General features: G+C 47.5%; 1 long non-coding RNA gene across 2 annotated transcripts; it reads right to left on the bottom strand.

The window, feature by feature from the left end:
- Window positions 1-363: 363 nt before the first annotated feature.
- Window positions 364-24,372, bottom strand: LOC142502484 (uncharacterized). Of its 2 annotated transcripts, XR_012803773.1 has the most exons (4): window positions 24,305-24,353; window positions 16,844-16,896; window positions 12,772-12,931; window positions 364-3,204 (listed from the first exon to the last, which is right to left on the bottom strand). It is a non-coding gene; the product is annotated as an uncharacterized LOC142502484 (long non-coding RNA). The 2 variants fall into 2 exon arrangements; XR_012803774.1 differs by lacking the exon at window positions 16,844-16,896 and having other exon boundaries at window positions 24,305-24,372.

The raw sequence follows: 24,372 nt of genomic DNA, 5'->3' as shown, positions 1-24,372 counted from the left end.
ATTCGGAAGTGCTCACACAGATAGATATTGATTGATGAGCTACTCCCCACGAACTTCCGTGGAAACGGCACAGTATGGTTAAGTAAAGATGTGTAAGCAAATTATATTTCCAAGTATAACAGTGTTGATTCCTGAACCCACAGTGTGAAGTTACATAGAGTGAGTTGGTACTGAGGTCTTGACCTAATTCCAAGACCAACTTAGTATAGATCAGATGTACTCTATACAGCTCCGTTATTTATTCCCTCCCTACCCGGTTAACTAAATGCTCGGTGGTGTTCATGAATACACCACACCGGGTGGGAGCTTTATACAGTATATCTAACCTACACTAAGTGGGCCATTGAATTAGGTCACACTCACAGAGGCTCCATTCATTTATCGATTGATAACCTAGTGAGGCATACAGCAGACCTTAGCATAGACTCACCACACTTCACTAAGAGTGTTATCTAACATTACCTCCCTCCTCACCCGGCTAACTAAACGTCCGGTGGTGTTCATTAATACACCACACCGGGTGGGAGCTGTATAGAGTACATCTGATCTATACTATTGTAACGGGTTTTCTGAACTGGCCTGACCCACCCAATCTCATATTGGCCCCTGTGGTCTAACCAGTCCCCATTACATGGTAGTGTCTGGTGGTGCACCTGTTGGCAACAGGACTCCTGAGTCTCCCGCATGATGGTGTGTGGGGATTTGCCAACTCAGACAGGCAGCTGAGGTAGTGTGCTGAGTCCTACCTAGATCCAGTGCAGCGCCTCCACCTCATCGGGATCCCTGCGTCCGCATGGGGATGATTCTGATGAGGAACTCCTCTGTGGTGCCTTCCTCTGCAGAGTAATCCCAGACTCACACACGAGGGTATATTTGAACAGGGTCATCTTTATTGCTGCGGCGGGCCAGCTGCCCCTCACAGTGGGTGTACTCAGCCGCTCATGCTCACCGCACTTCCCTTTGAAAGGTGTCCTTTCCCTAATTGGTGGATTCCCTATCTCCCCTTAGGGAGATATTCCCTGTGCCAGGTCCCTGGTCACAGTCTTATAAGCTGTCTCCTCCCAAGCCTGCACTCAGACTTGCTCCTTCTTTCATAGTCTCTTACATAACCTTCCAACAGCTTCTGAACTCCTCCTCTAACAACTAACTTTTGAACAGTGCTGTGCCTTATGTATCCTCTGGGGGCTGACACAACTCTGACATCACTAATCATGGATTCAGAGCATGTGACCACTCCCATCCATACATAGGGCACCTCACCAGGGTGTGAGGGCAAACCTCCATAATTACTGCTGGCATGCCCCTAACTTACCAGGCCTTACTGTCAGCAGGAGAGATGACTGCAGCCATTTTACAGCATGGCTACACTAAGTTGGTCTTGGAATTAGGTCAAGACCTCAGTACCAACTCACTCTATGTAACTTCACACTGTGGGTTCAGGAATCAACACTGTTATACTTGGAAATATAATTTGCTTACACATCTTTACTTAACCATACTGTGCCGTTTCCACGGAAGTTCGTGGGGAGTAGCTCATCAATCAATTTCTATCTGTGTGAGCACTTCCGAATAGGCTGAGGCACTATATATCTGATAGAGATTGTGAATGTGCCATGAGGAAGTCTCTTGCACATATCATGCATTTGGCTTCCAGCCTTTCCCTAGCTACATAGTAGCCTTTTAACTTAACTTTATATTTTCATGCGTCGTCTTTAGGGACCCTTATACATAATTTTTTATAGTTGCCTCTTGACGATTGGAGTACCCTATTGGATGTATTGATCTTTATACATATCTAGCATGTGAGTGTCGTGACACTGTACATCTATCACTCACTAAAGTTTTCTATGAGTACTCCCCTTGAGTCACCATCCATTCATTGTAGGTATACCTTTATGTGTCCTGTCCGGTACATCTCTGATAGGACAATAATCATCTACATTTCTATACCTCACTGAGGCATAAGCTAAACATCCATCCTGCTTATGCCAGTCACTTAGGGTTCCCTAGATCGATATGGCAACCAGCCTAGCTTATAGGACTGGGAGCTAACTATTTAATTCGGTTTTAAGTGTTTTGTGTTTCCTGTTACCCTAATGATTAATTAAAGGTTTATTTACTTTCATTCCCTTCATCACCTTACGAGTGCTTGTTCTAAAGGGGTCCTCTCTCTTGCCTAGGCAAGTACATTCTATGTTACCTATATATATATATATATTACACAAAGAAGCCCGCAACAGACCTATATCAATAAACTGTGCTAAAACCAGTCAATGAGGTGTAAATAATAACACCAGTGGCGGTGCTGGGGATGGGAATAACATGAAAACCAACACAGAAAAAAGAGAATCCCCTGAGTGCACTCTAGCATATAAAGGTAACAAAATGTATTAATCACAAATACAAATAAACATACATGGGTTAAAAGGGAGCGGTGGTGTCCTACCTGCTGTAGGATAGTACTGAAACTCCTTAAAGACAAACATAACAAGCTGAAATAAGTTGTTACTGAATTTAAATTAGTCTAGGAGGAGAGCATACTACTGAACTATAATGTAGACACAAAGTAGTGGTACTGAGTGCTTAGCACATGAAAATAACTGCACCAAGGGGTAATACGAGTGTAGAAGCAAACAATGTTTGCCTCTTACAACTCTGACCGGCCTGTCAGTAATTGCTGAAATAACAACCCCTGTATTGAATCAGTGTGTGCACAACAGCAACAATATGCAATAAAGATGAAAATAATTTGGCACACACAGAGGTTATCTAGTTGAAAGGTAATAAGCAACAAAGTCAAAGCAAGATGCAGGAAATACTTAGCATGAGTCCAGCAGTAAAGAGTGTCCACAACTGAAAAGAGTCATCACAAGTTCAGTGATGGTAAGTCGCAGCCGCAACCGCCACAGTGCGCATGCTCCCTGTATGATGGGAGCGTCGGACGGAACCACGTGATGCGGCAGGAAGAAATATTGACAGCTGGGAACACCACCGGATCCAGGGGAGACAAACAAGCCCCGATGTGCACGTTTCGCCACCTGCTTCGTCCGTGTAGTGCAACAGCAAGCGTTTAAGTAGTCTGTTCAATTTGTGATATATGGAGTAGTCAGGTGAGTGAGTCAGCTGGAGAATAAACAATGGTAATCAGCTTTCTCCATGGACCCTGATTCGTTAAAGGGGACTGCAGCATGAGGCAGATAATAACTGCTGAGTGCAGGGAGAGAGTGAAATAAGAAATTATAATGATTAATACAGCACACAAGAGATCAAAAGTTTGCAGAAGGCGAAGACTAATAAAAATAAAAGAAGAGTGTATATATATATATATATATATATATATATATATATATATATATATATATATATATATATATATATATATATATGAACCAAAGGATAAAATTAAGTTTCAAAATTTGAAAAGACAAAATAAAATAAACTGCCAAAAATCATATATTGATGTAATAAAGGGTGTTCTTTTATTCTTTGAAGGATGGAAAAGGTGTGTCCGTATATATATATACACACACACACACACACACACACACACACACACACACACACACACACACACACACACACACACACACACACACACACACACACACACACACACACACATTAGATATATGAGGAAGGGGGGAGCTAGACACCGCATACACTTCAGATTGTAAAGGAACCCTGATGAACTGGCTAATAAAGGTATATGTTATGCCAGCGGTGCTACGGGATAGTGGATAATGTAGACAAAAAACAGAGAAGTTTCCCATGTAAGCACTCGGGTGTACCAAAATATAACAAAATGTTGTACCAAAATATAACAAATTTATTTCACTTCTTTAAAAGGACAGTACAAAAAAGGTTAAAAAAGACAGGAAATTCCTCAGTGATAAGGACTCACTCTAAATAGTTATGTGCTGCTGCACTTGTGAAAAGCTGAAGAGTATGCAAATCTAAATACCCTCTAGTGTATGGACATAATAATCGAAGGCAGTGATAATCATGCAGCGCCTAACAATATAATTCATTGTTCAAGGTCCAAAAAAGTGACACATGAGTCAAAAATGTCTAAAGCATGCTAGTGATAATATCATGAGAATCACTCTGCAATCAGAGATTAGAATGCTAAGGTATAGCAGCCGCGTGACCACAAAACACTGGTAATAGCAAAACAACTATTGACATGAGGAGTGTCACTCTCAAAGAACTAACAATGGAAATGCAGCATGTAACTGAGAGAGACAGAATCATAACACAAATTCATGGAACACACGTAGATATTGCGACTCTTTGCAAGCTTACCCTCAGATTTGTTTTATATATATATATCCTGGAACCTCTCTTTATATTTTCCTAGTTCTGAGGCAGCCATCACTCCTCATTGTTATATTGTTACTAATGTAACTATTTCCCTTGGCTTCTCAGCCAGTTGCCTTGGCAATGCCCCTATTATCCCAGTAAGTTGGGCTGCCCCCTCCTCCCCCTGCTAGTTGGCACAGCCTTATTCTATTTCCTGCTTGTCCAGGTTAGCATGGTTCCTCTTTCAGCCAGCAGCCATCTTGAGCAATCACCTCCCTTATCTCCTCTGGTAAAGTGATTGTAATTTACCTATCACTGATACTAAAGCTATCCCTATATTTTGCATTATCCTATTTGCCTTTCTAGTCCCCCTCTCCCCTCCATTGGTCGCATGGCACAGTTTTACCCCAGTATCTTTTCCCCTTTTTATTTGTATTGTTGTGTCCAATAAACACTTCAGCAATTAAGAAGCTTCACTTGCTTAGTATATGGGATTGAGTTGAGCTGCCTGTCCCTACTCACTTGCCACAGTACAGTAAATTGCACCTCTGCAAGGAGACAGGCTGAGACACAGAGCCTGCTGGCCCTGCAGCTCCACACAGCTCGCAGTGATGTAGAAGCCCCTCAAACCTTCCCCTACACTAAATCCCCTCAGCAAAGGTTCCCAGGGGCCATGCTTCGGACATCCGCCAATGACTGAGCGCCAGATCAGAACAAACACTAATACCACCCTAGCCCCTGTTACTATTTTTAAATACTTGGGCATATGATTTAACATTTGGGTTGCATATTGATAACCTGACATCTAAAACCTATGCCAAACTAGGTGTACATAATAGGAACAAATCCTCCCTAAGTCTGTAAGACCACCACATCTGTACAAAGCTGGCATGTTGGCCACACCCATTTGGGCAATTGGAAGAAACCCCTGGGAACATTCTGGACAATCGTACCAGTGTCAGGCATCACATGTACAGTACTTTTGTTTGCATTTTCTTTGATAGCTGTATATATGAGCTTTTGGCAGCGGCTTCAAAAATATCCCCCCAATCTTCCTGCTCGATGCTTGGGTTAACGTCTGTTCCCACTATGACATGAAAGGGGAGTTTTCCCTGTGAGATTTAAAAAAGATTGAGCTATAGAGGGAGGGAGATTAAACCTTTTTGTGTGGGGGCGTCAAGGCAAATGCTCTCAAATGGGATTAGAGGAGGAGGTGGGCAAAACCGCTGGACAAACCCCTTTATCTGGAGAGATTGAAAGATCTCGTTTTTGGGGATCTTATGGGAGTCTCTTAATGATACAAAGGATTGTGTTTGAGCATTACACACCATGTCTCTTATTCTGCCAACACCTCTTGACCGCCATCTCTCAATGACCCCATGAGACTGAGACCCAGGGTGAAGTCTGGATTGGAAAAGATTGGGTTCATGGAGGAGTTTGAGTGGAAAGATTAAACCTCCGCTTATTCAAGTCCCAGAGATTTATTGTGTGGGAGATTGGGGGGCAGGTATGAGCGGGCTGCACTGCCATACCAGAGAGCCTATGTAGATTGGGGTCACCAACTCCGCCTCTACCCATCTCTTGGCGGTGGTGGCTCAGGCTCTGGCCCCGCTGCCTGCGCTGCATGGGCGCCTGCGAGGCTGGCGGTGCGTGCAGCTGAATTCCCCGGTCTGCAGAGAGCTGCAGGGGGAAAGACAGGGGGGGCGTGACTGGGGAGTGATGGGGGCGCGGCCATGATGTTACCCGGCAGGTTTGTCCTCAATGGCTGAACCACCGGGGGCGTGGCCTAGCGCTCCGTCGCTAGGTCTAATCACAATTTTAATGCGAGTCTGAAAAACGCACCGCGCAGTGATGCGCCCCCCCCCCCCTCGCAGCGGGCCCGGCCCCATTGAGAGAGCGGCTCTTGGGGACCAAGCCTCAGTGCAGCGACAGGGTCTAGCCAAATTGGGCTGCCCTGTAGTACGAGATTAGGCACGGCAGGGCTAGGGCTCCCAGGGAGAAGAGGGTTAGGCAGGGTGTGGAACAGATCATTGGAATGCAGTTTTGATGCAATTTGTCTGATTCTTCTATCTCTTTTTCTCACCTCTCACAATAGAACCATGTGGTTGTGATAACAACTCTTCCATTGGGAACATGGGGTAGGGAGGTGGAAAGAATCATGATAAATTAAAGTCAATGGCAATAAACACTGAAAACGCTCTCATACCGGTTATCGGACGTGAATCCCCCCGTAGTTACGCCTCTCGCAGACTCAAAGACACCCTGTTCTATTGGAGACAACTGCTCCTTTAAATGCTTTGTTGCTCTGAAATCTAACCTCTTCTTCAGCAATGGCACTTAATCCAGTGGCATTTTCTATCACATTTAACTTTAATTGACAATCAGCTTACTGTCTTATTAAAAGCATTGGTTAGGAAGACAGAACAATGGGTAGAGTCAGCAGAACACTAATATGCAGCTGAAAGGGAACTGCAGAGATGGAAGATTAAAGTATGTTCGAGACAGTAGAATGATCACGCAGACGTTTAACCAATTTAAAGTTTGAGCTGCCAGTCCCTGCTGGGAGTGCAGGGGTTAATGCTCTCACCACAGCCTGGATAAGTGCAGCTTGAAATTATATGTGGCGTAGAGCAGGGGGGCTCAACTCCAGTCCTCAAGATCCCCCAATAGCTCAGGTTTTCAGGATATCCCTGCTCCAGCACAGGTGGTGCAGTCTTTGACTGAGCCATTGATTGAGCCACCTGTGCTGAAGCAGTGATATCCTGGAAACCTGATCTGTCGGGGTGTCTTGAGGTCTGTAGTTTAGCACCAGTGACCGGCAGGAATGGCGCCGTGTCTAATTTTCAAAAATATAACGTTTTAGCTTTCATATTTCTATAGTGACTCGGGGTCTTTACATTCTTTACCTATTCCCTTTATTATTTATAAATATATGGTTTATATCATCATCTTCAGCCCTTGTCGATCGACTGCTGGATGAAGGCCTCCCCAGTGATCTTCCAGGTACTGCGAAAATGACCATTGTTGGACAAATATGGTACTCAACTGGATTCCGAGAGAGATTACAAGACCAAGACAACCCAAATGAAGATGGGCGGGTGAAATCAGAAGATGTGTTGAAGCAACGTGGAGAAGAGGCTGTAACCGCTGTACCTGGGAGATCATTGGTGAGGCTTCATCCAGCAGTGGGGAGACCAGCGCTGAAGATGATGCTATAGGGCCATATTTACCAAGCAGTGATACTCCATAAGGCTGCGGTCCCAGTGACTGCCACAGCGCACGCCGAGGCGTGCGCTGTACGCACAAGCACCGGCCCCCCAGTCACTCAGGGCCGAGTACATGCGCCGGCGCACATTCAGCAGCCGCGCTGTACTGCAAGATTACACACACACACACACACAAAAAAATTATGTGTGGAACTTGCGACGGAGCCGTGGCCACGCCCCCGCCGGCGATTCAGCCAATGAGGGCGAACCAGCCGCTTGAGGTCATGGCCACGCCCCCGCAAACACCCCCGCCACGCCCCCTCACGTCGCAACCTCTTTCTCCCTCCCTCCCAGGACCGCGTATGCGGGTGCAGTGCTGTGCACGCGCCATCCCCCCGCCGGGCGCGTGTGCACTGGGACCGCAGCCTAAGGCACCTTCCAGCATAGCTCAGTAAATATTGCCCGTTTACATCCTATTTAAGTGAGTGGTCTGCACATTGTCTTTTGGAACCAGAAGGTGTCTTCTGGAGTAGAACTGCTTAGTTACTGTGGCCCTTTATCTTATCTGCTTACTAAATACAAACAAGAGATCATCCCAACTAATAAAAAGGCATACGATGTAAATCTAACAAGACCTAATCATGATATTCAGGCAAAACTGAGGTGACAAAACAGCTGCTTTGGTTTATGTTCCTGCACATTTGCAGCAGAAAGGACTGTGAGAGAATGTCTATAATATTTATCATGCTAGTAAGCCAGAGTATGTGCAGAATTCCTAAATATCTGTAACAATATGGTGGCTTTGTTTTCAAAGTCAGCAGAAAATATACTGCCCGTACTGCGATTATTTCTTATTCTGCACTTCATTGTAAATGTAAATAATGAGATGGTAGGACGTGGAACGTTGCTTTTTGAGGCTGAGCTGATTGTAACGCGTAGCTCACCACAAACGAGGCGCGACCGCGGGGCTGAGGTAGGGAATTGTATAGAACGCCGACCACAACCGTGAGGGCGCGCCTAGAGTGTAGGATAGTCTTGCAGGCCGGATCAGGGTAATAGAAGACAGCGTCATTAGGTACTTGCTGGGTCTTGGGGTAAAGATTAGCGGACCGTTGGGGTACGTAGCCAGAGTCAGGATTGCAGAGCGTAGAGTAGTCGTAGAGCCAAAGCCAGGGTCAGTGCAGGAGAGAGCAGCGTCGTCGTGGTTCCAAAGCCAGGATCAGTGCAGGAGAGAGCAGCGTCGTCGTGGTTCCAAAGCCAGGATCAGTGCAGGAGAGTATCACAAGGTTCCAGGTCCAAAGCAGGATCAGTGCAGGAGAGTATCACAAGGTTCCAGGTCCAAAGCAGGGTCAGTGCAGGAGAGTATCACAAGGTTCCAGGTCCAAAGCAGGGTCAGTGCAGGAGAGAGTAGAGTAGTCGTATCCAAGCCAAGGTCAGTGCAGGAGAGTATCACAGAGTAGTATCCAGGCAGGGTCAGGCAGACAAGCACAAGTTGATGAGAACAGCGTCACACAAACAGAAGTTATGCTCGGCAACGCAGGAGAGCATAGAGAGGGTAAATAGGACCTCCCACCAATGGGAGGCAACCAGGAAGTAAGAGAGGCCTCACCGATAGGCTGCTGGATCGCACAGGTGCGGCCTATTGTGCAGCCGATTAGGCATGGGGGTGGGACCTCTGGAGGATGCACGCGCACCGTACGTAACTCGCGTATCACATTGGCAACCCAGTTGCGCGCCAGTCGCACGAGTCACAACACCTGCGTCAGAACGGGGGCGGAGACCGGAGGCCGGGCCAGATTTGAGGGGGAAGGGGCGTATGCAGTTGCCGCGCCGCCTACCGCTGTCATTAGGGCGGGGGCGGAGTTGGGGAGCAGAGGCCACGGAAGACCAGGAGGAATGCTCACCGCGCATGCGTAACGCGTCACCGCTGCTGGACGGGCCGCGCAGCCTAGACTTGGGAACCGCGGGGACAGACAGGAACCGCGCGCTGCGCACGAGAACCCGCGCTGGAATGCCTGGCAGGACCGCCTCTGGAACCTGCAGGAGAGGTGAGGGTTAAGGGGGCAGAACTGCTGGGATGGCGAATCCTCACACTGATATCTTCCAAACGTCCTTATATAAAGGAGTGTGATAGAGGGCTGGTTGTTATTATTATAGAGCTTGCTTCCTTTGTTCAATCGCGTGGCCTTGTACTCCTTGCTCAGCATCACAGATAAATATAGTACGTCCATCTCCCACACACCCACCATATAAAGATGGGAAGGGAGACAGTTTAATGGCACAAAGCAGGGGTGCTCAACTCCAGTCCTCAAGCCTCCCCAACAGGTCAGGTGTTCATGATATCCCTACTTCCGCACAGGTGGCTCAACCAGTCCCTGCTTCAGCACAGGGGGCTTAAGGACTGGAGTTATGCCTGCCTAGGTTAAAGGGTCACTCGCGCACAGGACCAAAGTGACCTAATGACAGTGATATTTTTAATAGATAAAAGGATCAATCCCAGATAGTATGAAAATGAACCAATAACAGTGATAGTTCCCCCCCCCCCCCCCATACATTTCTTTATTACAAGTGAACATAATATAAAACAGATGTTGACCCATATTCCCAGTAATATCACATCGCTGTTATACATAAACACCTGAAAAGGAAAATAAAACTAATATATGACCAATATAGATTCCAGATGCAGAATAAATGTCACAGTACTCCTTCATTAATAGAAAATCAACAGACTATCTTGGTTCACTTATTTTTATATATTTTTTCAAACCTACTTACTTTTCTGACCAAATAGTATCTAATAGTTTCATGGAAACATTTCTACTCCACCTGCTCTCCATTTAGAGACCCCCCCACCCCCCCTCCAAAAGAACAAATACAGTAGGGGGGGGGGGGAGAATGGAAGGCAAAGAAGGGGGGGGGGGGGAAGGAAGGGGAGGGGGAGAAAGGAAGGGAAGGGGGGTAGGGGGGACAGCAGACTCCAATCACTCTATGTCCACCCAGAACCTTCCAGTAACCAGCAAACTTCCATCTCTATACAGATGCAGCCATCAGTATCCGATTTCTTGCCTGGGTAAAAACTAAGGCATCTCACAGTAAATGATATAGTTCAGACAGTCCAGGAGGAGCATATATAGGGAAAAGGAAACAAAACAGTGCAAATTTAAGTGCAGACGTTGAGATTAAGTGATTGGCTGAATGATGAAATCTTGGCTCTAATGGTCTATCTACTCACAAGATGTTTGAGGTATATGCGCAATTGGCAGATAGGGCTGCCACCCCAAGTGGATGATGTATATTGTGGGGTTCCCTCCAGGCTCGTCTCATCAGTGTGGCAATGATATATAAGGAGGAGAAAAACAGCACTACATAGCGCGATCTGTCTTGTATTAAACTTTATAAAAAAATAGACATAAAATGTGCACTTACTGCTGCGGCACAGTTTATTCGAGCATTTGCCCGTTCTGTGCCGCAGCAGTAGCCTGGCGCGCGCCCGAGAGTGACGGGCGCGCGCCGAAGCAGCGGAAGAGCGCCCTCCGATCGGGGCGCTCTCCCTACCGCTGCCGGGTCCGCCGGGTCCCCCGGAACCCCCTGCCGCTGTCCCGCGATCGCGGGACACCAGGGCTCCCTCGGGGAGCCCCTGGACGCGCGTGCAGGGGGCGCACGCTCCCGAAGACGCGTGACCGCGCGTCTATGACGCGCGGCACGCCGAGGGGCGGCCACTAGCAAGCCGGGAAATCTCCCGGCTTGCGGATCTGGCCGCAGTGTAATAAACTGTGTCGCCAGTGTACAATGTGCTAATATAAAAATCGCATTTATCACATTAAAAGTGAATGAAGTGGGTATTCCGCTGCTCTCACCGCCTCCTCTCTGGATGGATTTTCTTGTGTCCCATAGCGGAAAATGGATCACCATTTTCTTGTGTCCCATAGCGGCTGACGCGCCACAGCGTGTAGTGCACTGTGCCACCAGGGGGGACCGGGACGGGAGGATTCCCCTGCTGGTGGGGAACTCGCGTGTGGCCACCCGCGCCAACGAGCGCAGCGGGACCGAGGCCTTAGGCTAGACGCTGCCCCAAAGCGCTTACAATCTAAGTGGTATGCTGGGAGGCTTACAGGCGCATTAGGAGTAAAGGTGCATCATTAAACCGGCAACAGGGGAGGTCACATGCGTCTGGTGGTCGTGGCCGATGCGTAGAACGTTTAATGAGATGCTTGTTTTAAGAGGTGCATTTTCAGCTGGGCTGTGAATGAGGAAAGGGAAGGTGCATGACGGATGTTGAGTAGAAGAGCGTTCCATTGGTAGGGAGAGATTAGTGAGAAAGGGAGCTGCAGAGGTGAAAGGTGCAAAGATGAGACAAGCTGGGGTTGAGCAGAAGAGACGTGTAGGGGTTTAAAGAGAGATCAGAGGTGAGATATATGAGGTGCAGAGGAGTGTAACGAGATATCAGAGGTGAGATATATGGAGGTGCAGAGATGAGATGTATGGAGGTGCAGAGGGGTATAACGAGATATCAGAGGTGAGATATATGGAGGTGCAGAGATGAGATGTATGGAGGTGCAGAGGGGTATAACGAGATATCAGAGGTGAGATATATGGAGGTGCAGAGGAGTGTAATGAAAGATCAGAGGTGAGATATATAGAGGTGCAGAGGGGTGTAACGAGAGATGAGGTGAGATATATGGAGTTGCAGAGGAGTGTAACGAGAGATCAGAGGTGAGATATATGGAGGTGCAGAGGAGTGTAACGAGAGATCAGAGGTGAGATATATGGAGGTGCAGAGGGGTGTAACGAGAGATCAGAGGTGAGATATATGGTGGTGCAGAGGAGTGTAACGAGAGATGAGGTGAGATATATGCAGATGCAGAGGAGGGTCCTCCTGACGAAGCGCTGTACTGCGTGAAACGCGTTGAGGGTTGCTCAATACTTTTATGTTGCACTCCTGGGTAGGAGTGCATTTCTAGCACGGTAGATTTTTCCCAATTCCAGTATTGCTGATATCCCCCTGTCATCTCACGAGTGGCTGTTGCTATTGCCATAGCCTTTGCCATAGCTCGAGAGCCCACCTACCACCTTTGGGTTATTACACTTCCGGTTCCGGGTCAGGGACCCTGTGAGACTCGGTAGCAGTGTGTTGCAGTCGGGACAGGGGGTGCCAAACAGACGCATATACAGACCTCTGTGGGAACTTCTACATGTATGCTGTTTTAAACCAATTGTAAGTAATACTGTGCATTGTTGTTCAAATAAATTGACCCTATCTTACCTTGGCATTTTCTTTCTCTGCGCTCCATCTCCCCTTTGTTTTGTACTTGGACTGTTTGTGGCCGGCTGATCACCGGAGGGAGAAGGAGCAGCGGGAAGAAAGGCATCTCAGAGGAATCCCCTTGAAGGTTTCAGACGAGCGCGGTCTCCATTTTCTGGAACTGAGATATATGGAGGTGCAGAGGAGAGTAACGAGAGGTGAGATATATGGAGGTGCAGAGGAGAGTAACGAGAGATGAGGTGAGATATATGGAGGTTTAGAGGTGTGTAACGAGAGATGAGGTGAGATATATGGAGGTGCAGAGGAGAGTAACGAGAGGTGAGATATATGGAGGTGCAGAGGAGAGTAGAGCCTTAAAGGAAAGGGGAAGATTTTGTAGTTTATACTGTAAGCCAACAGAGAGAGTTCAGGAGGCCAGAGGCAGATACACGACTAGACGAGCAGAAGATGATTCGGGCGGCAGCCTTTTGAATGGATTGCAAAGGAAAAAGGTGCGGGACAGGAAGGCCAGATAAAATAATGATACAGTAATCAATACGGGAGAGAACAGACAGGCATTACTGTCTTAGTGTTAGTGCAACATACTGTATGAAGGGGCGAATCTCAGCAATGTTGAAGGGAGAAGCGCCACGCTTTAGCTGGTGTTTATACGTGGGGAGGGGAATGTGACCCGGGGCAGCGTGCTTGCGCTTGTCTCAATTTGCCCCTTAATATGATGGTATAATGTTGTTCTTGTGTCAGTTTGGGCCGGCAGTTCCTGTATGAAACTTGTTATTTGAGGTTAGACTTTGTGAATCTGACTCTGATCTCTTGGGCGCAAAGTTTCATATCAACTTAGATCTGGCAGATTTCATTGAAGAAAAGACAAAGAGAAACGTCACCACTTATAGAACGTTTTTACAGTTCCCTTACGGATACATTCTATTAAAACCTTCTTACGTAATTGTTTCATACTTATAACTCCTGTACTAACTGGTCCTATGCAGTGCCAGCCTATACCCCTGTATAGGAGAGCCGGGTCTAGTGTACTGGGTAGGGGGGGTCACTCCACAAACGCTCGGCAAATGGCTATACTATCCACTCTAGAAACCCCCTTAACCACCCCCCAATTGACTAAAAGGCCCATTGACAACCCCCCCCCCCTCCGCTGCAAATGCCTTAGGTAATAGCGGCAGTTTTTGGTCACGTTAAACCTGTCTGTAAGCCCTCACCAATAGCCACTTCATATAATGCCCCCTAACTGCTCCTATAACCACTTCATATAATCCCCCCTAACTGATCCTATAACCACTTCATATAATCCCCCCTAACTGATCCTATAACCACTTCATATAATGCCCCATAACTGCTCCTATAACCACTTCATATAATCCCCCCTAACTGATCCTATAGCCACTTCATATAATGCCCCCTAACTGCTCCTATAACCACTTCATATAATCCCCCCTAACTGATCCAATAGCCACTTCATATAATGCCCCCTAACTGCTCCTATAACCACTTCATATAATCCCCCCTAACTGCTCCTATAACCACTTCATATAATCCCCCCTAACTGATCCTATAACCACTTCATATAATGCCCCATAACTGCTCCTATAACCACTTCATATAATCCCCCCTAACTGATCCTATAGCCACTTCATATAATGCCCCCTAACTGCTCCTATAACCACTTCATATAATCCCCCCTAACTGCTCCTATAACCACTTAATATAATCCCCCCTAACTGCTCCTATAACCACTTCATATAATCCCCCCTAACTGATCCTATAACCACTTCATATAATCCCCCCTAACTGATCCTATAGCCACTTCATATAATGCCCCCTAACTGCTCCTATAACCACTTCATATAATCCCCCCTAACTGCTCCTATAACCACTTAATATAATGCCCCCTAACTGCTCCTATAACCACTACATATAATCCCCCCTAACTGATTCTATAACCACTTCATATAATGCCCCCTAACTGCTCCTATAACCACTTCATATAATCCCCCCTAACTGATCCTATAACCACTTCATATAATGCCCCCTAACTGATCCTATAACCACTTCATATAATCCCCCCTAACTGATCCTATAGCCACTTCATATAATGCCCCCTAACTGCTCCTATAACCACTTCATATAATCCCCCCGAACTGCTCCTATAACCACTTAATATAATGCCCCCTAACTGCTCCTATAACCACTTCATATAATCCCCCCTAACTGCTCCTATAACCACTTCATATAATCCCCCCTAACTGCTCCTATAACCACTTCATATAATCCCCCCTAACTGATCCTATAACCACTTCATATAATGCCCCCTAACTGCTCCTATAACCACTTCATATAATCCCCCCTAACTGATCCTATAACCACTTCATATAATCCCCCCTAACTGCTCCTATAACCACTTCATATAATCCCCCCTAACTGATCCTATAACCACTTCATATAATCCCCCCTAACTGCTCCTATAACCACTTCATATAATCCCCCCTAACTGATCCTATAACCACTTCATATAATGCCCCCTAACTGCTCCTATAACCACTTCATATAATCCCCCCTAACTGATCCTATAACCACTTCATATAACCCCCCTAACTGCTCCTATAACCACTTCATATAATCCCCCCTAACTGCTCCTATAACCACTTCATATAATCCCCCCTAACTGCTCCTATAACCACTTCATATAATCCCCCCTAACTGATCCTATAACCACTTCATATATCCCCCTAACTGCTCCAATAGCCACATCATATAACCCCCCTAACTGCTCCTATAACCACTTCATATAATCCCCCCTAACTGCTCCTATAGCCACTTCATATAACCCCCCTAACTGCTCCTATAACCACTTCATATAACCCCCCTAACTGCTCCTATCACTGCTCCCCATACCTCCTCTCCTGCATTGATAACCACACCCGTAACTCCTCCCCTAACTGCTCCTATAACCACTACTCATAATATACCCCTTACTGCTCCTATCACAAGGGGCCACAGCATAACATTTTCGCTCTTTGTATCAACTTAATGTCAATGTGTCCACTTGCGGCCCTGTATACATGTATCTCCAGATCTCTACCAAAATGCGTGGAGTTAATGGCAAGTCCTGAAATATATGTGGCCAATTGCAAACGCTAAGCAGTAATTGGAAGGCCGTCCCATGTGTGGTCATCAAACAAGTTTGCGCTCCTACAGTGTACCTTCTCCAGTGGCCTGGACGCGGCCAAACTGCTGCACAGCCGCTGCCCCAGGATTTGGAAACGTTGAATCCTATTCATACCAAATGGAGCTGATCTCTTCTCCAGCCCTGGCAAGCCGCTTCAAAGCCTATTTAACAGGGGTGCGCAAACTGGGGGGGAGGGGGTGCGGCACTCACAGAGGCCTGGCGCTCTTCCCAAAGGCATTTAAATTAAATGCCGCGGGTGCGCGTGAGGCCTCTGTAAGTTCCCTTACCTTATCTCCGACAGCTTCGGGCGCCGCGTGACTGAGGGGGGGGGGGGGGGGGGGGGGGGGGGGGATTAGAGCCGGTAGGGAGGCACAAGGGAAAATGTTTGCGCACCCCATGCCTTGAATAATGGTGGCGGGGAAAACAATGGTTTTTTCCCCTTGCCCTGGGTTCATCACTAACTAAAGCATTTTCTTGACTCTACTACTAAGGCCGCGCGTATAGTGCCCGCGACTGCGACGCGACACGTGACGTCACCCGTCGGCGCTAGCGAAAGTTGTATTTCGCTTTGCGTGTGGCGTCGCGAGCGACCAGGCCATTGATTGGTTCAGGGGCTGTCACATGAGGCGACAGCCCCTGAAAAACCAAATATTCCCAGCTTCAAAAAATCGCGTCGCCCCGTCGTCCCATCACTTTGTCGCCATTGCACTTACTATAAGCGAACGCGGTGGCAACAATGCATTTGTTTTCGGGCGACGTCGCATCGCCGTCGCCGGCACTATAAGCGCGGCCTAAGACTGTTAGGGACAAAGACCGTCCCCCCGATTACAACTGCAATTATTATAACAAAAACAAAATGCAGGCAAATCAATAGAATGTTGGCGATTTCTGTACCTTTTCAGTGGTATGCACTGATTTCCTGTGATTTCTCTTGTATTAGGACTTATCTGTATATAGGGAATACACTTTTAAGGAGATCATATTCTCTAATAATCAAACAGCAAAATCACCTGCAAGAATTCCTTACAATAGAAGCGCTGTGTAATACACAGGCAGAAGCTTGCAGGGGTCCTCCATGGTGAAATGGACAAGAAGTGAAGAGTGACAATGTGCTCATTTCCATGTCATTACCCAGAATCCCTGGCGGCAGTGGAGGCATTGTAGGCAAGATATTGGGGTAAAGCAGGGCTGCTGACCTGTCTGAGGAGTGAATGTACAGTATGTACATTTATAGAACCCTATGTATATATTGTTTGATATTAGGGAGATAAATAGCTTTTTATTTCTTTACATATTGAAAATGACATCATAACCTTAAATGACATCATAACCTTAAATGACATCACCTTTAAGCACGTAGAGCCATGAATATATGACTATGTTCCATGCCTATTTGTCAGACTATAGACAGCACTAGATACTGTATCTGCACTGATTTTCTGTAAAGTGCCTGATAATCCGTCCTATCCAACCGATAACAATTTATAGCAACAGCTTCTAAGACTTAGGAAAGAAAATGAAATACGTTTCTAAAAAGCTTTCACCAGTTATTTTTTTTTCTTTCATATTTTGGAAAAGGGTATTTATCAAATGAACAAATCCCCGGCCTTATACTATTGCTCTCATTTTTCATCTGTAGTTTTCATTAGTAATGCTTTATACCCAATTCTGTAGCATTTTACAGCTTTCCGATGTAGCAGACAGCTAAATCAAGTTCCTACTTCCCTCTGTGCTTTGTAGAAAGATAATTTATTGGACAAATACGAAGCAATCTGGTGTGTCATATACGAGGCTCCATAAAGCTTATTTTTGTATAATTTACCTTGTAATATTTAATTCAATAAATAAAACAGATTTAATGGGAATAAATAACTTGGCGTTTTTAATTCCGTTTCTGCCGTTTGGGTAATAAGTGAGATTTAAATCTATAAATTATAGGCCACTAGAAAATTGGTAGTTCCTTCCCATATGACGCACAGCCTACACTTTTGAAGTGGGTGATCCCAGTAGGGCCACCAACAGCTTTCCAGGTGTCCCAGGTTTTTGGAGTGGGGTAGGAGGTGTCCATTCCCATCACTGGACATGCCTGTCTCGCCTCCCCTCTCTCGTATGCCCCCCCATCTTTCTCTCTCTCTAATTTACCCCCTCTCTTTCTCACTCCCCCCTTTCTCTCTCTCACTCCCTCTCCCACTCTCTCAGACTCTACCCACCTATCCCCTCAGACTCTCCCTCTTCTCAGACTACCCCAACTCTCTCTGACTCCCCCCTTTCTCAGACTCCCAATCATTTTCTCTAACTCCCCCCTCACCCCCCACTTCTCACTCTGTCCCCTCTCTCCCCAATCCCCCGTGGCCCTACAAGTGGAGCGGGGGTGGGCAGTCCATCTGTAATTTTTTTTATCAGAAGATACGGTACAACCAAATTATGCCTTTCTTAAAAATGACTTTGGATCAAAAATGTATTTGTAACCCCCCTTTGGGATTAATATGGACTTAAGGGGTTAACTGTGTGGGTTCACACAGAGTAACGCCCCTTTCCCATGACACAGTGCTGGGTGACTAGGCCGAATCATAGCCCTGTCCTCTTCTGCCCAGTGATAGTGATGTCATTGCAGGATATATAGTTAGGAGAGGCTTCTAGAAGGTGAGGTCCAAGGAGGAGTTGCATGTGAGGGACCTCACTGTGAATAATCTATATAGTTTTATAATGTACATATCTCTAGTATATGGTAAGGATTCCTTTTATTGTTTTATAGTTAGGGACAGTGTCCTGTTAGAGAGCGTTCCCAGGAATTGCTCCACACTACTCTAAAGGTTCACATAGAGACAGCCCAGAGGGGGCTCCGCAAGCCACAGCCTTGAGGTATAGGTGGACCAGCCCCCATCAAGGGTCCATATCTGACTCTCACCCAGAAAGCCACGTGATGGCATTCAGTACCAGAGACGGGGATATTAATCACAGAGAGAGAGAGTATTACTAGACCCGCCAGGGGCCCAACGGAGATGGAGCATTACCGCCGCTACCCAGCAGAGGGATCCCTTAGGTAATAGGAGTTAGTAATGCCTCAGCTCCTCCCTAGCGGGTTCCGATAGAGGGCAGCAAGGGAAGAGGACACAGACGGCACATACAGAGTACAGGGGTGAAACTAGCCATGAAGTGATGTGTACCGTGTAAATGAAACTTGATCGATGGTGATAAATAAAAATGCTGTTTGAATGAATAAAGTTCCTGGCGCCTTTCACTGCATTACCAACACTCAGCCTGCCCGGATCCAGCACCCTGACAAGGTAACCAACACTCAGCCTGCCTGGATCCAGCACCCTGACAAGGTAACCAACGCTCAGCCTGCCCGGATCCAGCACCCTGACAAGGTAACCAACACCCAGCCTGCATGGATCCAGCACCCTGACAAGGTAACCAACACCCAGCCTGCCCGGATCCAGCACCCTGATAAGGTAACCAACGCCCAGCCTGCATGGATCCAGCACCCTGACAAGGTAACCAATGCTCAGCCTGCCTGGATCCAGCACCCTGACAAGGTAACCAACACCCAGCCTGCCTGGATCCAGCACCCTGCCAAGGTAACCAACGCCCAGCCTGCCCGGATCCAGCACCCTGACAAGGTAACCAACGCTCAGCCTGCCCGGATCCAGCACCCTGACAAGGTAACCAACGCCCAGCCTGCCCCGATCCAGCACCCAGACAAGGTAACCAACGCCCAGCCTGCCTGGATCCAGCACCCTGACAACGTAACCAACACCCAGCCTGCATGGATCCAGCACCCTGACAAGGTAACCAACACCCAGCCTGCATGGATCCAGCACCCTGACAAGGTAACCAACACCCAACCTGCCCGGATCCAGCACCCTGACAAGGTAACCAACACCCAGCCTGCCCGGATCCAGCACCCTGACAAGGTAACCAACGCCCAGCCTGCATGGATCCAGCACCCTGCCAAGGTAACCAACGCCCAGCCTGCCCGGATCCAGCACCATGACAAGGTAACCAACCCCCAGCCTGCACGGATCCAGCACCCTGACAAGGTAACCAACGCCCAGCCTGCCCGGATCCAGCACCCTGACAAGGTAACCAACGCCCAGCCTGCATGGATCCAGCACCCTGCCAAGGTAACCAACGCCCAGCCTGCCCGGATCCAGCACCATGACAAGGTAACCAACCCCCAGCCTGCACGGATCCAGCACCCTGACAAGGTAACCAACACCCAGCCTGCATGGATCCAGCACCCTGACAAGGTAACCAACGCTCAGCCTGCCCGGATCCAGCACCCTGACAAGGTAACCAACGCCCAGCCTGCACAGATCCAGCACCTAGACAAGGTAACCAACGCCCAGCCTGCTCGGATCCAGCACCCTGACAAGGTAACCAACACCCAGCCTGCTCGGATCCAGCACCCGGACAATGTAACCAACTCTGAGAGCCAAGATAAAAGACATCTGATGTAAACTGCCTAGGAGCCGGGCAGGGACAGTTACATATAATTTCAATAAGAAATTGCCAGCCAATGTGGAAAGTAGCGCAGGGGTTTTGTATTTGTTTTACATAAATGTATAGCCAATTCTCTTTCTCTCTAAGCACTTCTAAGGCTACGGCCCCAATGAGCGCACGTGCGCGAGCAACCGCAGCGCCTGGCGGCACTCGTGGCCTTCACCCGAACCATCTGAGGATTTCAGATCACTGGTGATGGGAAGGCGTGGTGGGGGGGCGTGGCCGGGGCACGACCATGACGTCACGCAGCTGGTTCGCCCTCATTGGCTGAACCGCCGCCGTGACCAGCTGTCGGCCACCGCGCCAAAAGTCACATTCCTTGACTTTTCAAAATGTGGTCACTCCATCGTGCTTTGTGCATGCGCGCAAAGGGCCGTCTCTGGTTCGCGCCGCACACGCTGTCGCGATCGCGGGGGACGAGGCCTAAGCCATTGAAAGTGTTACTGATGCATTTTGTTACTGTATACGGGTAGGGTTGAGTTAATCTAATTGTGTTTGTCTAAATCACGACTCTTTGTGGCTAGCACTCGGTGTGCTGGTAAATTCCATGTGCCGGGCTGTGCTTTGTCAGTGCTATAAAAAAATATTATTCATTGTAGCTATTGTAAATGTTACTGGCATTTTGCTCCTGGAATAATGTAGGATTTGCGCAGACAGATAACAGTGGGGGGGAAATAGCGTGCCGTATTATTTCTGCATGGTGTTTAATTTCCATTTCCTTTTCAGAGGTAAGATACAGATGAGAAAGTTGAGGGGATAAAAGAACCATATAATTAATAGCGATGCAGCAAGTTCTAGAAAGAAAAAAAAGAATAAATCTATCTATAATATTGAATGAATCTCTCTATATTTACAGTGTAGGGTTGTATTTTATATTAACGAGATATAACGTCTACTCAGTCACTGCACGCAAATATTACATGGATAGACTGGGCCCGGAGCCTAAAAGGGTTTGGCTCTGAATGCTGACACCCTGTAACTTTTACTGATTACATTGTGTTCTTTCCAACATCATTGTATCCCCAGAAATAAAACTAATGGATATGGGAGATACTAATGACTCGTTTTCGTTATCTAAGAGGAATGGAGGCTGCGGATCCCTTTCTATTTAGATACATTGCTAAATATATGCAGATTAAACTATATATTTCCGCCCACTATAAGCTAGGAGTATGTTTGAGAATGGAGGTACAGCAACGCGGTGTAAAAACACAATGTGGCTATGCCAGGGGTGGGCTCCGCCAACGGGTCAGGTTTTTGGATATCCCTGCTTCAGCACAGGTGGCTCAGTCAGTTCCAGCTTCAGCACAGGAGGCTTATCAGTCTCTGCTTCAGCACCGGTGGCTCAATCAGACCCAACTTCAGCACATGTGGTTCAATCAGTCCCAGCTCTTTGACTGAGCACTGATTGAGCCACCTGTGCTAAAGCAGGGACATCCCTGTAAACCTTACCTGTTGGGGCTGGCCCTTAAAGACTGAAGTTGCCCACCCCATGGCTATGCCACATATATCCCTCTGTATATAGAAACGAGGAAAGGGAAATATGTGTATTATAAAATAACACCGGTGTCTAATGTATATCATCTGAGTACAAGCTACGGGAGTTATACTGTATGTTTATATATAAATGTATATGTAAAAAATATAGCACTCATGTAGCTTGTGTGTTTGTATATATATATATATATATATATATATATATATATATAGATATATATAGATATATATAGATATAGATATAGATATATTAAAAGAAAAAAGAAAAAACTGCTGCGCTAGCTGGAAAACCGGACAGATGGGTAAATCCACATAAAATAGGTAATTAACCAGTTAAACCAATGTATACTAGATGATATTCCAGTTTGCCACAATAGACAAACAAACAAAACAACAACAAAAACACAAACAGGGAGAAAAGGGAAGGGAAAAAGGGAAAAGGAAAAGGGGAAAGGAAAAGGGATGCCCCAAAGAGAAAAAAACAAACAAAAGTGTCTGCAATCAGCTGCTGGGTGTGGCCGCCAGTTCTCAGGAACAACCAACTTCCTCTCACTAGCCACTGCTTGTAATCATTTTTTATATTGTAAGTGTCCTTATTCTGTCAGCCTATACCTTTATTAAATTACAGTATTATGCTATGGGAGCCGCGCTGTCCTCTTTTTGTTATATATATATAATTATTTTCCCTTATGAGATATTATTAGATATTTCACTGGGGTTTTTTGTTTGCCTTCCTCTGGATGTTAATCTATGTTATATTCTGTAAGTACAAATATAGGATTCTCTAAGTTTAGCATAGGTTGAACTTGATGGACGTATATATGTCTTTTTTCAACCTCATCTACTATGTAACTATATATAGATCAGCATCTTCAGCCCTTGTCTCCCCACTGCTGGATGGAGCCTCCCCAATGATGTCCCAGGTACTGCGGTTACAGCCTCTTCTCCACGTCGCTCCAACACATTTTCTCATTTAATTCTCCCAACTTCCTTTTGGCCATCATCTTGGTCTTTTGATTTCCCTTGGAATCCAGTGTGCCATCCTTGTCCAACGATGGTAAATGTCTTCTTGCGATGTGTCTGGTTAGAAGAGGAGGAGCACCAACTGCCTCCTCCCCCCACCCCATTTTTTTTTTTATAAAACCAAGGCGAAACAATCTTGCAATTTTCAACTGTATTTGTGAATATTTTGTATGTTCTCTCTCTCCCTCCCCTTTTTTTCTCTCCCCCTTTTGTCTCTCTTCCCCCACCCCCCCATTCTCTCTCCCACTCCCTCCACCCAGCCCAGTCTCTCTTACTCCCCCCCAAGTCTCTCTTACTCCACCCAAGTCTCTCACACCCCTCCCCCTCTCCAAGTCTTTCACCCCCCCCCTCTCCCCTCCCCAAGTCTCTCATTCCTCTTCACCCCCCAAATCTCTCACTCCCCCCCTTTCCCCACAAAGTCCCTTCCACCCCCTCTCCAAGTCTCAGTCCCCCTTCCAAGTCTCTCACTCCCCCACTTCCAAGTCTCTCTCACTCCAACAATCTCTCACTCCCCCTTTCCTAAAGTTGCTCTCACTTCCCCACTACACCCAAGTCTCTCCCCCTCTTTTCAAGTCTAACTTCCCCCCAACCCCCCAAGTCTCTCTCACTCCCCCCATCACCTCACCTCATCCTGGCCCCCCATCACCTCATCTCATCCTGCCCTACCCCCATCACCTCACCCTGGCCCCCCTTCACGTCACCTCACCCTGGCCCCCCATCATGTCACCTCACCCTGGCTCCCCCATCACCTCACCTCATCTTACCCCCCCCCCATCACCTCACCTCATCCTGGCTCCCCCATCACCTCACCTCATCCTGGCTCCCCCATCACCTCAACTCATCCTGGCTCCCCCATCACCACACCTCCCTCACCTCACCCTGCCCCCCCCCCTCACCTCACCCTGGCCCCACCCCTCACCTCACCCTGCCCCCCCCCTCACCTCACCCTGGCTCCCCCATCACCTCACCTCATCTTACCCCCCCCATCACCTCACCTCATCCTGCCCCCCCCCCCATCACCTCACCTCATCCTGGCTCCCCCATCACCTCACCTCATCGTGGCTCCCCCATCACCTCACCTCATCCTGGCTCCCCCATCACCTCAACTCATCCTGGCTCCCCCATCACCTCACCTCATCCTGGCTCCCCCATCACCTCAACTCATCCTGGCTCCCCCATCACCACACCTCCCTCACCTCACCCTGCCCCCCCCTCACCTCACCCTGGCCCCACCCCTCACCTCACCCTGCCCCCCCCTCACCTCACCCTGGCTCCCCATCATCTCACCTATCCCTGGTTCCCCCATCACCCCCAAAATTGTGTCCTTACCTTATTGCCAGGAAGGACACAGACTTCTCTGGGCCGCCGGGGTTTGGGCTCCACCCCCGCTGTCCTCT

This window comes from Ascaphus truei, chromosome 9 (genome assembly GCF_040206685.1).
Source record: "Ascaphus truei isolate aAscTru1 chromosome 9, aAscTru1.hap1, whole genome shotgun sequence".
NCBI lineage: Eukaryota > Metazoa > Chordata > Amphibia > Anura > Ascaphidae > Ascaphus > Ascaphus truei.
The sequence above is the reverse complement of the archived record's forward strand: the minus strand, read 5'-3'. Positions and strand labels throughout refer to the sequence as shown.